Below are 15,262 nucleotides of genomic sequence, written 5' to 3'. Positions count from 1 at the left end.
ACGAAAACTCTGTCCTCTAACCGCACTTCCTGATCCCAGAAATTGCTTTTCAACCTCTGGCTGGGGACATTTTCAGACTCTTATATTTCGGAAGCCGGGGATGCGCGCGGGAGACATGGAAGCCAACGGTAGGTGTCTTTGGGCACGTTTGGACATCGGTAGTCCCGAGCGGCAGATCTACGGCCTTCCCACCTGCTCCCCGCCTCAACAACCGCCAGGCTCCAGGTGACGACCGCAGCCTCTCCCGCTGAAGTCGTCCAGGTTACCATGCTTAGCTCCGCCTCACCCGCAACGCTCGCAGTGAGTCCCCTCAGGAGCCGGGGGGCGCGCGTGCGAAGGACAGGAACCGGCCCCCACTGCGCTGCCCACGCTCTATGTGCCTCTAGATGTGGGCTGCGACTCGCAGGACCTCACAATTGCTCGCGCTGCGGCCCGTCCTCCAGGGAGGGCCTCGCACCTAGGAGGCACTGAATACACGCCCGCTGAAGGAAGCATTCTGCCTCAGGGTCCTAGGCGGCCAAGAATTCCAGTGTGTGCTTTACGTGTTTAGGCCTACGAGGAACTGCGGAAACGGAAGCCTGGAAAGGTTTCTCAGAGCTGGAGGCGCTTTTACTCCCACAGCGGACTGAGAACACCGCCAAAGGCTCGAAGTTGCACACGTGCGCCCTGGGACCGAACTGAGTTCCCCCACCCTAGACTGCGACTCAGCTTCGGTCTGGGGTCGTCCGACCTGAGGGGTTGAACGGGGAGAGCTGAAGAAGAGAAGAAAGCGAGTGGGGATGGAGGCAGCCCAGTGAGGGGCTGGGAGGGAGCGAGCTTAGTGCTCTGGCCACTGAAGGAAAAGGCCAAAGGAAACGGAAAATGCCTATTTTCGTTAAATAACTTTGATCACCCTCCCTCTGCATGCTCTTTGTCGGCCACCGCGCTGGCCATGATTGTGTGCTGTTGGATGGTCTCGAATCGGAATGACTGAGGTTCCCCTTTGAAATGCTCGGTTAAAGACCGCAACGCCTTGAGGTGCACCGAGTCCAGACCTCGGAGCCGGGGCGGGGCGCCCGCGGCCCCGCGCGGTAGGGGGCGCACCATCCCCTGCTCGCCGCGGGACGCGAGGAAACGCCACTAACAGTCCCCCGGCGGGGCTGGCGGGAGGGGGGGGGGACTTCGACTCCGCCCCAGCCCTCCGCGGCCGGGAGTCGGCTGCGCGCCCTCTCTCCCCCCTCGCCCCGTGCCTTGCGGAGGCCAATGCTGAAGAATGTTACCCACCGTGTGTACTGTCAAGTAGATGCACTGTCAGAGGCAACCGTAGGACATACTGATAAAAATTCTGAAGGACAGGACGTCAGAGTAGGCTTAGTATCATTCTTGGAGCAGACTGAGTAATGCTGACTGTTTACTAAATGATAACAACTGTAGCTTTAATCCCACATAAATACAGCTGAAAGTCCACAATACCTTTGTAGTCATGTGCGGGCTACCTGCAAGCATACACTCTGATCTTTTCCTCAGTAATAAACTTAGATAATAATCTATCAATATGCGTGTTCCTTTGAGTCTCCATTTCTTATTTCCCCAATAGCCCCCACAGAAGAGGTGGAGGATGCGCGGGGCTGCGGCACAGAAAGTGCACTTGGCGCTGCATGAACTTTCCCTTGTGACTGAAGACCTTGCAGAAAAGCACTCACGATTGTCGTGGAAAGTTAGAAAATTCCAGTAACAGGACTAAGGAAATGGATCCGGTAAGCATCGGTGGGACCCCTTGGGATGAATTGGAAAAGACCCTTTTATCTTGGACGTCCTTTCCATCGAAGTCTGAGTTTCCATCTGGGCGAAAATGAGCACAGGGAGAGGCCGTGCTAAAAAGCCCCCGGGGGATGGTGGAGTCGCTCCCTCAACCAGACCCCACCTCTGCTCAGCAGTTTCTTCCCACTATCTCCTTTCCTTCTTGAACTCAGAAATAGGACGATTGCACGCCTGGTCGTGACTTACTGCCGATAAGCCCTAGGCCAGAGGAAATCCATTAAACTCTCTACCAATTTAGCAACTCGCCATGGTTGCCTTCAGTCTTGGCGCTGGCATTTCACATGTGGGCAACTGATCCCGAGCTGGTAGTGAGAAGAGAAGCCCACGGCTTTTTGCCATCCTGCTGGCTCAGTTTGTAGCGTCCACGACTTCTAATTTCCAAGTCTTGCGCATAGTCCAGCGTCCACTGGGCTCTATTTGGTTTTCTTTGGATTAGTATCCTCAGTTGCGGGGCTGTACTGCTCCCCGCATTGGCCACGAGGGGGCGCGTGGTCCGTCTCCCAGGAACCACTGCTTTGGGTAGTAAAGAATAATGATGTCCAGTAGTTTTAATTCCTCTGAGACCGGTGGAATCCAAGATCTCTTATTTTTCACCACCCTAGCTGTAGAGTCATCTTGGGTCGAGGCATGGGATGTTGATTGTGTAAGCTCAGCCTTCCTGCTCTTTTTTTCTATCAGACTAGGGAAGCCTCACAAAGACAACTGTATTTGATTCTACTCGTTAAAATTCATTATTCTGAGACGGATGCGCAGCTTTCAACAGATCACCAAAGGAGTTCTTGGTAGAGGAAAGATTTAAAACCCAAACACAGGGAAAGAGACAATGGTAGGACAGAGCCCCAGGCGCCAGGGTGCAGGTACACAGGTAGCGTAGAAATGGGAAGGAAGACTCAGAGGGAAGAGTGGTAGAATTGGGAGGAGGAAGATGAAAGGGGTGGAAAGAGATGGATTCAAAGGAGAAATTTATTCACTGGTCCCCAGTTATATGACAGTTTGTCTCTCTGGACCTTCCCTAGCAACCGTTATCTTTTAAGACAGCCTCTCACCCTCCACCCATCTGATTCTGGGAATTCTAGCTTTTCCTATTAGGTCTACCAAGCCTACACCAAGTCCCCTTTACCAGGACCAGTTCTGGTCCCTTACAGGTAGCCCTTTGCTAATCCTTTCTTTTGTGGTCCTAGGAGTCTGCAGGGGAGGGAAACTTCACCTCAACCCTATTAGGGTCTTCAGCTGGGCCTTATTGATATAAGACAGATTAACATGAGGAAACGTCCAGATTTTCACATGTACATAGGAGCTCCAATAGGAAAATGAAAACTCAAAGAAGTGGCTAGGCCTACGTGTTTATATACTAGGCTGAACAAAGAGAGATGATTATGGAGAAGTGAAACATACGGGAAGAATAAAGGAAGATATGAATTATTTTAACAAAGTCTGTGTGGATTTCTCTTGGCCGTGTCTTCCTGTCTCTGGTGACAAGAATGATTGTACTTGCTGTTTTCCAAATGCCTTTAGCTCAAAATAACTCTTATGCCAAATTGACATACTTTGGAGTGGCATATTGCCAAAGCATTGGAATATAGCCAAAGAACAGGATACTCAGCTCAGATCTCCTTGGGGTGCTGTGGGGTCACCATGCTGAAAGTGAATCCAGCGGGCCCAGATCAGTCTTAGTTGTACTTGTTAATAAAGTAAAAACAAAATTCTTGGACTAGGTCATTTGTAAATGTAGAAAACAGTGTTCAAATTATTTAGACATCAGTAATGTGTGTGATTAAACCTTAATTTTAAAGGCACTGAAAAGAATCCAGGACTTTCACCTACAGCTAATGCCACCAAATTAGTCTTCTTGCCTGAAACAACCATAAAAATGGACAAAATATGTTAAGCACCTGTTACAGACACTGGACAGAAGCAGTGCAAGACTGTGATTGCCTGAGAGAAGGTTATGGAAATGACCTGATAGTGGTACAGAAAGCTGGAATCCCAGCAGAGCATGGTGTTCACACCGAGTTAAGGCAGAAATCAGAGGACAGGTGAAGCAACTGGAATCTGCAGAGAACCAGAAAGGAGAAGACAGTTCACAGGCTAGTTTTCAGAAATCCATATTGGGTCTCCTGCCCTCATTTGCTCAGTGCTGGGCTGCTCATGCGTGGAGAGATACTACCCAAGGCTTATCGGACAACAGATACTACAGGATGGAAAACAGAACAGAGATCTTAGAAGTCTCTCTGCAGGCAACATTGGAATTCAGGTCTTGTTAACAACTCTTTACTACCTTGAGCATCCAGTTGATACTCCAGAAAGGCTGTTTTAGGAGTAAAGACCACACCCTAGTGTGAGACCTATTCTTGATCCTCCCTAAAAGGAGAAGGATAAAACCAAGACCTGACAAGATTAGCAGAGTTTGGAGGCTGAGTCACACCAAAGAGGGATTTGGGAAACACCTTGGACTTTCCACAGATCTACAGAAACAAACCATAAATACAGTCCTACACAAGTTCAAGGTCATTGGCCAGTAATCAAAGTGCTTAGTAGAACAAAAATTGATACCCTTTGGAGGAAAATATCAGAATCTAGACTCTCTACTACAGAATCTAGAGTATCACTCAAAGTGCCCAGTAAACAATAAAAAATACTAGACATGCAAAGAAACAGAAAAATGGGACCCATTCAATACATATTAAAAAAACAAACAAAAACAAAAACCCAGGACTTCCCTGGTGGCGCTGTGGTTAAGAATCCGCCTGCCAATGCAGGGACGTGGGAAGATCCCACATGCTGCTGAGCAACTAAGCCTGTGTGCCACAACTATTGAGTGCCCATGCCGCAACTACTGAAGCCCTCACGCCTAGAGCCCATGCTCTGCAACAAGAGAAGCCACAGCAATAAGAAGCCCGAGTACTGCAATGAAGAGTAGCTGCTGTTCTCCACAATTACAGAAAGCCCACACACAGAAACGAAGACCCAATGCAGCCAATGAATTTTAAAAAATTAATAAATAAAATTATTTTTTAAAAAACCTGTTAAGAGAAACCAACTCCAAGATGCGTTGGATGTTGGATTTAGCAGACTTTAAAGCAGGGTTGCAGATTATGTATGATTTTAGCAACATGGGTTTCACTCACCATGGCTACTCTGGCTATAATCACTAGTGGTGCCCAGTCAACAGCAGAGAACAACTCAGCCCCTAACATGACAACAGTCACTAAATCATTGAATAAAGCCAATTAGATCTTCAAATTTACTTGGCTGAACTTAATTTTTGATAATAGTGAAGAAGATAGTTATAGATACCAGTGACAGTTGCAGAAATGAAGTCTGTAATAGTTATGAGTATTTCTCCCTTATTATAATACTAATAGTTTTATATGTATCAACCAATATTTTTCTCTTTCACCCCACTAACCAGCTAACATAAAATGTGTTGATAAGAGTTCAATTTTAATCTCAGTATTGAAGTTACAGGATATCTAAGGTAGAATGAATGTGACAGCTAGAAGAATGAAAATCATTCAGAAAAATGAGACTATCCTCTTTTATGGAAGGGTTGGCGTGTTTTCATTATTTGAGGTAAGCATGATTTTGTCATTGTCTTTATTTAAAAGTTAAGAATGATTTCAAAAGGAGGAGGAGGAGAGGGAGAAAACTATATATATGTATAGTTATATATATATAGATGCCAAGTTCACAAAAGGTAGATTGTGATAGATTTGTGTCAATGTTGCTAAGCAGGAGCAAATTTCCCAAAATTCCCATCTCTGCATAGTTCTGGGTTAACTTGAGCCACAGAAAGATATTCGCTAAGATTTGGAAAGCAGAAATGGAAGTGGACGCTATATTCCTTTGGACTCCGGGAAGGGCAGGGAGAGCACCAGCGTTACCACTGCTCCCACATGTAATTTATCTGCTGGTAGCAAGCAGGCTTGCAGCAATTAACCCCCGGCCAGATCTCTTCTTAATATTTCTCGGCCCTTGAGCCAGTTAGGTATTTACTTCCTTGACAAAGAGCAATAGAAGGACACTTCTGTTTTCGGGGTCGGCAGTTTGGAAGCAGTAAAAGACAGAACCAGGTTTCAGTTTTTCCTTCCTTGTATACCATTAGGTAGATCCTCGATAAGCGTTGGCTCAGGATCCCGACAGACTTTGTTGAACCTAACCCACTGCAAGTCTGTTACTAAAAACACACCAAGATGCTTCTAACACGAACTTTTCAAAACCTATAACTTTGTAAGCTCAAACTAACACAACAAATGCAAGCAACCAAAACTGAAAAAATAAAACATTTCCATACATAACCAAGAAAAAGCACTCCGCAAACTTCACATACCAGCATCTCACAAAACCAAATAAACAAACACGTAACAAGAAAATAATAAAGGTCCTGCGGCAGCAGAAAACTGCATACGATTCTCTATACACGCTGCGAAACGAGCATTGCATATTGTAATCACGGCGAAAAATACGAAACGAAAGCACATAAAACAACATCCCTGAAATTTCCGAGCACACTTTAATCGAAAACTGAAAGCTCAGCGAACAGAAAAAACGAAACTAACATTTAATTCTTATTTTTAAAACCTAAAATATCAGGGGAGAGCGCGAACGCAGTCCCCCACTACCACAAATTATGCAGTCGAGTTTCCCACATTTGGGGAAATCGCAGGGGTCAGCACATCCAGAGTGCAATGGATAAGCCTCGCCCTGGGAAAACCACCTTCGTGATCATGGTATACTCCCCTGCCAGGTAAGTATGAATTGTTTTTCCTCCGCCCCCGACACCCTAATGCACCTTACACTGTTCACATAGGGTCACTTTGTTCCCCACAGTCCCGACCCTGCCCGGCCCTTCCCCACAGTTCATTCGTGCAGCTGCAAGCAACAGTCCTCGGTTCGCTCCCACACCACGGGAGTTCATGGGCTGTTTATGCACCAGATGACGGACCAGCAGCCCCTGCGCTGATCTATCTACATAGGACACGCCCCATCCGTTAAGCCAACAGCAATTAGCGCTTCCTTCCAGCCCACGCCCCGCCCTAGTCCGCCCCTCCCACGCCGTCCGGAGAAGCCAACCAGCCCGCGGGCGCCCTCTGGGGGAAGTCACATCGCACTCTCACTCCTTTCCTCCCACCCTCACCCCCACCGTCACCCCCACCCCCATCCGTTGGGGCCGTGCGCGCGCGCTCGAGCGGCTGGCTGCCTAACCTGTGTCTTGCTGAGTCCCTGACTGGCGGTCGGCTGAAGCTTGTGCACCTTTTTTGAAATAACGGCTTTTAACGGGTAGAAGAGAATATTTAGGAGTCCAGGGGAAACCGGTTCCTTTCAAATCCAGTTGTCTTTGTGACGTAGTATTGTGTGTTACATATTACGCACCCAGTATTACATAGTCAAGTAAAACGCATTAAGCATCACGACTCGCCATGAACTCTATTCCATTCTCGAAAATTCTGTGTCATTCATTGAAGATTTCATTCATTGAAAATTTCATTCATTTTATTTCCATCTTCAGGTGTTGTATTGACTCTGTCTTTGAACAGATTTTAACATCTATTTGCTACCCTCTGTCTTATCGAGACAGGCTGGGACTTTTGCTGCAGTGTTTGCACCTGGGCAAACTGAGGCAGGAGATAGATGGGCCCCAGGCTGAGCAGTTGGAATGTGTCGCCTATGAAAGAAGATACTCCAAGGTAAAGATAACAGCAGGAGCAAGGAGGAGCTGAGTCCTGCTTGCATAAAAGACAAAGATACCACATATTTCTCATTCTTGAGGTCAGTGAGACCTCCTAAACTATTCAGGCTCAGAAAGTTTCCTCCAGGGACCAAAGGGAGGGGGGAGCCACCCCATAATAGGTGGTGTCAACCTTCGTGTAGGGCTCTGCGCTAGAATCCATCTTGGCAAAAAGAGGCATAGGCGTGTCAGGAAGGGCCCTAGGACAGGTCAGGTGTGGAAAAGAAATAAGATAATTGGCCAAAGGTAGACGAAGACTCAGAAGAAATGCCCTATATAAGTGATGTGAATCACGGCTCTGGTACATTCCCCCTCATGAGGGAGGACATCCACACCCTTTCTTTCCAGATGTGTATCTCTGCCTTGCTTCTGTTTTACACAAAATGTGTCTCTGTGTGCTCTGCCACTTGTTCTGCTGTGGCTCTAATGATAAACTTTGGACCTGTCTCTACACTTTTTGCCTCCTTGAGAAAGTCATTTCTCAACAGGGACAAGAGCCGGGGCAACTTGGCTTCCAGCCCTGGCCCTTGTGGTCTGGTGGCTAGGAGTCCTGGTTTTCACCTAAGCTACCCAGTTTCAGTTCCTGAGCAGGAAACAAAAATCTCACTTCAAGGCCACTACTCACTGCTGTCTCTTCCAGATCAAAACATCTCCTCCAGGAACAAGATACAAAGAAACTATATGGGACTAGAAATAACTGCGTGCCTGCTCATTTGGGGAAAATTATGGACAGCAAGATATAAAAAGACCAAAAACCCAACTGCCATTTCTGAAGAGCTGGTAGCAAAAGTACTGCCCATGCCCCCTGCATGCAACACCACCAAACCGATGGGCAAACCACCTAAGCAACCCCTCCAACCCGACCCCTGGACCCACCCCTATCCTCACCCCATATGAGGAACCTGATCACCGCCAGACCCTCCCCCACCCCCTGAGCAAGCAAGGGAAACTGTACTTGTTTTGCTGCAGCAGGGATCGCAATCAAGCCTTGCTTGAATGTCTTGTCTGCCCTCTTGTCAATTTCTATTGCTTAAGGAAGGCCAAAAACCCTTGGTAAACAGATAAGCTGAAAGCCATCAAACTGCTATTCAGGAAGGGTTAATCTGGTGAAAATGACTGACTAATCAGGTAAATATTTTTGGCTATCTGTGGATGCTGCAAAAATTCTTGAAAGTTTAGTGGTGAAAGAAATGTGGCGGCTTTTCTTTGTGTACTACCTGCCAGTGTCCTCCCTTTGACACCTCTGAGTTAGTTAAGCCTAACTCCACTACTTCCCTCATCAGAATTTCTCAGTTTCATATACACGCCCCTCCCCCTTGGGTCATAATTCTTCTTCAAGGAGCAGATTTGATCATGAACACTTCATTCTCTCTTTGACACGGTATTAACAGTTGAATGTCAGCTTAAGGTAATAACTGTGAGCAACATATAAGTAAGTAATCAGATATCTAATAGTGAAAGGAAGCCAAAAATCTGAGGACAGCAAGAATATCCCTATCAATATTTTGGACTTACTTTGCCTCCTTAGGCTAGGCCAAAGCAGAAGATGTGTCAACATCACCTTCGCAATAACCAAGTGGCTTTAAACGTTTTAAAAATGAGGTATAATATGTATAAAGTACAAAGCCTGTACAGTTCCAAAATGATTACCAACGTATACCAACCTGAATAACTAATGAAGCAACCTGAATAAATAAGGTATGGAAAGTCCCCAGACCACAAAAGGCTTCCTCATGACTCTTCCCATGTAAGAGCTCAGTGTAATCACACACACACCCCTCCAATCTCTCTGCCTGTTACTTTCACGTAAATTGAATCACAAGGTGTGCACTGGGTTTGGGGGCGGGGGGAGCTGGGGCGGGGGAAGTACATGGGTCTGATTTCTTTCACTCAACATTATGTCTATGAAATTTAACCGTATTTTTCACGTAGTTCTTTGTCTCTGTGTGTATTCCTTGTAAGAATATAACACAACATCTTTATCTACTCCTGGACATTTGAGTTGTTTCCAGTTGAGGATATTTGGAAATGGTATGAACTTTTTTTATGACTTTTAATGGACATTCACATTTCTCTAGGGTAGTCCTTTCCAATAGAATAATGCAAGTGTTGACTTTAAAAATAAAAGTTTTGGCTTTTTTTTTTCCCCCAGCAAAATGAGTTTATTCAGGAATAGCAGAGGAATTGCAATTCAGGACAAGCAAGCTATAGCAAAAGCGTATGCAAATTCCACAAACAAAGGAGAGGAAGGAACTATTTTACAGAGAAAGAGGAGGAAGCTGAGGGGGTTGTTTTGAACCCAAGTCCATTGGAGAAAAGTGAAAGTTTGGGATGGTGATGGTTTCTCATTGGCCAAGTTGCTGATTTCTTGCAGGAGATGCAACGTATGTCTTTTTCTGTGGGGCCTGTGATGGATAATTCTTTCCTGTTGATAATTCTGTTTAGGTCTGTAATTGACAGTTCCTCCTGTATTTGAACTTGAGTGATACTCCATGACAGCTCCCCCTTCTGGTTCCTGACTCCATTTTAGTGAGGTTTCCCTTCATTAGTTTTCACGCCAGTCACAATGAAATTCAAAATTTTCTATTATAATATATTTTAATATTTTACAAGACTTACCACATAAAAATATTATCATTACAACCTGGGACACTAGCAACATTTCAAGTGTTTAATAGCTACATGTGGCTTGTACCTATCATATTGGACAGCACAGGTCAAAGGTACAGCACAGCTAAAAGTGTGATTTCTAGGCCAAAGCATATAACAGTGTAGGCATGACCCTTAATTAATGCTTCAAAACTTTTTTCCAACTTTGTTGAACTTATTTATACTTGTTCCAGAAATGCATAAGAATTTCCAGTGCCCTCCATCCTGTCAACATTTGGTACTGTTTCTCCTTTTTTTTCAAAAGTTAGGTTTATTGAGGTATAATCTACATAGCAAAATTTGCCAACATCAGGTAAGTTTACATTCATTCATTTCTTTGCAAAACTGGATTTTGGTGGTTGCTGTGATAGAAAGCAAGTGCCATTCAAAAGTGAATGTGTAATAAGAAGTAAGGCAGCACTTTGAGGTTTGAGAAGCTGTGCCATGCACAACATCAAGGTTATAATTCTGAAATGTCACAGCACTGGAAACAACAAACCACTCTACTGAACTTTGTCAAGGGAACACATAAGAATTTCCACAGCAGCAGCCACATACCCACGAAATACAGAAATATATGTGAACCCAGAAGACAACAGCATTCCCCAGCTAATGTGGTTGTTGTCACCCAATCTATCAGGAAATTAGGGCAACCAGGAAGGACAAAGAGAGAGAGCATTTGCAGGCAACCAAAGATGATTTGTTAATAAACCAATGTAATATTAGTCAAAGGATTAAAGTCAACTCTAGATCTCGAATTTCTAGTTTAAGCTGACCCATGTTGGAACACGAGAATGTTAGATTCATATATTGGTATATATGGAATCATATATTAGATGACACCTGAAAATATTTACCAAAACTTGTAAGTGGAATAATTGAGTCCTCTGGTTTCTAGAATTGTATGTATTCATTTCCCTTTAACGATATTAGTATATTTAATATACTTGACTACTATATTTAATATACTTCAACACAGAAATTTAAATATTTAGAAGTTGAAATACTTATTGGGTATGTTTGCTTATGTGACCAGTACAACCATTGTAGGAAATTTAGGAAGTCCAATTTAACTCACATTTTCAAGAGAAAATAAAGCCAAGACTTATATACTAGAATATTATACCATCGTTATTTCCTACATGATAATTGGAAAATACATATATAGTCATTTTTAGACCAAAATTATTAAACCAATCTAATTTTTCGGAGTCACCTCCATAAAAACACACATGACATAAAATTTTAAATGCCATTATGTAAGTTTATAAATTATTTACATTGTTTAAAAGTATTAAGATTCATCTTTGTTATGAATTTCATTCTTGTTTGTTGTTCCAAGTAATCAAGACCATTAATGTAATCTATACCTACATCTTTTCTTTTTCCTTGTCACAAATTCAAGACCAAAATTTTCCCTTATATAACTACCACATTAGAGACTTTCCTGGTGGTGCAGGGGTTGAGAGTCCACCTGCCAGTGAGGCAGACACGGGTTCAGTCCCTGGTGGGGGAAGATCCTACATGGGATGGAGCTGCTGGGCCCATGTGCCGCAACTGCTGAGCCCTCATGCATGGAGCCCATGCTCCGCAGCAAGAGAGGCCTCCGTACTGGGAGGCCTGAGCACCCCAAAAAAGGGTGGCCCTGCTCTCCACAACTAGAGAAAGCATGCACATAGCAACGAAGACCCAATGCAGCCAAAAATAAATAATTTTTTTAAAAAAACCACATTAAACGCATAAGTGGTAAAGCATTTTTTCCCCCAGAAATTCCTAATTTTCTCATCTTAAGTTTATATAAGTGATTCTTTCCTGAAGCTAATGGGGGAAGTGACACGTTTAAATTTTTAGGGACCTAATTTGTCTGTTATCTCTAGCGGAAAAGTATATTGTTTTGTCTCAGAGAAAATATATTTAAAAGGAAAAAAAATCCATCAAACTAGGGGGCGTTATTTATGGTGAAAGCAGAGGCAATGATGTCTTTTAACAACACTTGCCAGTGAGGGAAACAAAATGAAATAATTAAGCAACATAAGGTGCTGACGGGTGCTCCTTGATGAAAATCGGAGTCATTCTGTGATATGCTTGTTTGTAGTGATATAAATGTCTTTCCTCTGCTTTCTGTAGACTCATTTTAACAAACTTTAAAGGACATGTCTTTGAATTTTTCCAGTTATTTAGAAACTTGCGTATACCAATGAAAGAAAGCTGCCTGTTCCATGCTAAAAATTCAATATTCTTCCTGTATAATCCCCTTCATTAATGTTGAGTTCTTTATGAGGGAACCATTCTGTATGAAGATCATGTTTAACATACATATTACACTTTCGCAGTTATTGACAAGTGTTGACTGGGCCCATGTGGTTTTTACCAAATAGTGGAAAGACAATAAGTGGACAACTTCTCATTGGTGCCGTTTCACGTAGCAGGAAATACCAGAATCCTCAGGACAAGCAGCAATGGAAAAAGACTCCTGGTGCAGATTAGCTGTCATCTTCTACCTAACAGGGAAGGGATCCCCGTCAACCACCACCCAATAGGGATTATCCTGCTTGCCTCCTAACAATAAAACCAGAATCCTACACTGATGGGAGAAATTAGTGATGCACAAATGAGAGACAGAGACAGAGAGAGAGAAAGAGGAAAATACTTGTCCAATAACCACACAGTATGAAAAAGCCAAAACACTCAGCTTCTGCAAGTGAGATTTAAGAGAACAGAGCAAACATAAGCCAATAGCTCTAAGGGTCCAGGTCTAAAGCAGGAGCTTGTGGGTGGTAGGATTCTGTTGGCTCCCTGGATATGTCTTAGATGGGCTAATTTTTATAGTCAGAGCTCAAAAAAACCCCAAACAAACAAAGAAAAAACTATCAAGGAATAATATAGAGACACTTATTACCATGCTAATTCCCTGTTTTAGAGGCGGGAGGACAGGCATTAGATTGTTTTCATCAAACTAAAAGTATAACCAAAATTTATAAATAAAAGAGGAAAGGAAGAAGGAAAAATCCTCCGGGATCAGGGAGATTTTTCTCTTTGCATAAGTGGCATGGCAGGACGTTGTCAAAAAGGTCATTCTGGGCAGTCTTCCCTGGACCCTGTTGATGAGGTCAGCAGAGGAAACAAGTACAGTTATTGGAGGACTTTAAAAATATTGAATGTTTAACTTTTGAACACATGCAATAGGATATCTCTGTGTAATGCCCACAATGTCCCTCTGTGGTCCTTCCCCTTAGTTCTGTCGGGAGGGCACGGCTCCCTTTATTAGACTATCACAGAGAGATGGAGAGACAGATTGTTGTGCTGGCAACTAAATGAAGAAAGGGACATTGAACAACTGGAAAATAAATTGGAATAGGATTCAGTCCCACTTCTGTGGAAGGCAAATGTGCAGGACTTACCAACATTAGAAGCATATAAACGCTAAATGTAGCAATAGCACGTCCAGGTCTCTACACTATGGAAACACTGCACAAGTGGTCAGAGGTGTGTGTACAATAATGATGGCTGCAGCATATTCATGATTGTAAAACCATGAAACCAAATAATACACAAACCACGGAAGAAATGCCTTTATCAAAAACAGTGCAGAGGACCCTTATGATGACTAGTTCACTGATAACATTCTCATCGGACAATTACTAACTGTTGGCTTCCTTTTACAGATGAAGAACCTGAGACACATAAAATATAAGTTCCTCGTCCAAATCTATAGACTTGGCAGGATAAATCCCCCCAGATCGTGGATTCCTTGATCTCTCTCAGGAGATCCTGAGTTGGGCAAGTATAGAGTCCCGTAGAGACAATACCGATGGGAAGGTGGGGTGGCCCTAGACTGGCAGCAGTCATGAGGTGGATAGGGCCCCGAAGGCAGGAAGGTAAACATGGTGTGAGCCAGAGCTCAGGCAATAGTTAGAGTGGAAGCCCTTGAAGGGTAATCAGCACCTTGAACGGGTTCTAAAAGCTCTGCTAGCGTCCCTGGGTGGGCTCGAACCACCAACCTTTCGGTTAACAGCCGAACGCGCTAACCGATTGCGCCACAGAGACAGCGGTCCCCTGTCTTTCTGCACTCCATACGGAGCAGACACTTACTAATTCCCAGACTGTGCCACCTGCCCGCAGGAAAACCGTGCCGGCTCCAAAGCCTCGGAAACACGGCAAGAGTGGGACAATGCATCACACTGGACCTGAGACTGGGTCGAGGTCAGGACAAAACACTAAGCCCTATTATCACAGGGCACCACCCATGCAGACGATGCTGACACCCTCTTGAGAATACGCCGACACCCTTTGACGCATTTCCCATCTGGTCCCCTCATCCTCCCACCACAGAGAGGATTCTTCCCCTTTGTGTGCTCAGAACCCTTTACGCTCCCTGCAGGGCACAGAGAGCCAGGCAAGAGCCAGGGCGGGCAGCTGCACCTCCTGAAGGGTCTCTCCCGAGGCAGGCGGTTCTGGCGCTCAGGCTGCCCCAAGACCTCGCTGCCCACCGAGGGGACAGGGAGGAGTCCCGAGGGCTGCCGGTCCGGGAGATTCCTGCAAGCACAGGGAGCGCCTAGCCTGCGCTTCCGGGAGAGCCGCAGAAAACTCCTCCTGAAGCTTCTCTGCATCCGAATGAGAACCGACTTCAGGTTCCCGAAAGGGCAAGGGGGCCTCCTCGGAAGGACAAAGCCTTCCCTTGACCTTGGAGGAGAGGTCCCGCAGAAGCTGGCTTTGAGAAACACGCCAAAGGAAAGGAACAAGCTTGAGTTGAGATGTCTGCGAGTTCCTCTCAAGTGGTGTCGCCATTCTTTTATATGAAGAGAGAGAGTGAGAAAGCAAAGGTGGGGAAACGTTAACTGTGCACTTAGGTACAGAATATACTATGTTACTATTCTTGCAACTTTTCTGTATTATATGTTTCAAAGGGTTTGGGTTTTGAATGAATTTTTGGAATTCAATTCCCAGAGTCTCTTTGCGTGAAAACTTTACAAGTAAAACTTGGGGTTTCTAACAGGCAGGGAGGAAAGAGTGGAGGCGAAATCTGGCCAGCCCAGGCTGCTCATTGCATGTCACCTCCTCCAGCCTGCGCGATGTCAAGGACCC

The 15,262-nt window shown here is 44.7% G+C and overlaps 2 non-coding genes across 2 annotated transcripts; both read right to left on the bottom strand.

Moving 5' to 3' along the window:
* Window positions 1-6,390: 6,390 nt before the first annotated feature.
* On the bottom strand, window positions 6,391-6,555 carry LOC130842058 (U1 spliceosomal RNA). The gene has a single exon (XR_009050336.1). It is a non-coding gene; the product is annotated as a U1 spliceosomal RNA (small nuclear RNA).
* Window positions 6,556-14,150: 7,595 nt separating this feature from the next.
* Window positions 14,151-14,224, bottom strand: TRNAN-GUU (transfer RNA asparagine (anticodon GUU)). The gene has a single exon. It is a non-coding gene; the product is annotated as a tRNA-Asn (tRNA).
* Between the last annotated feature and the right edge of the window lie 1,038 nt (window positions 14,225-15,262).

This window comes from Hippopotamus amphibius, chromosome 1, assembly GCF_030028045.1.
Source record: "Hippopotamus amphibius kiboko isolate mHipAmp2 chromosome 1, mHipAmp2.hap2, whole genome shotgun sequence".
NCBI lineage: Eukaryota > Metazoa > Chordata > Mammalia > Artiodactyla > Hippopotamidae > Hippopotamus > Hippopotamus amphibius.
The sequence above is the reverse complement of the archived record's forward strand: the minus strand, read 5'-3'. Positions and strand labels throughout refer to the sequence as shown.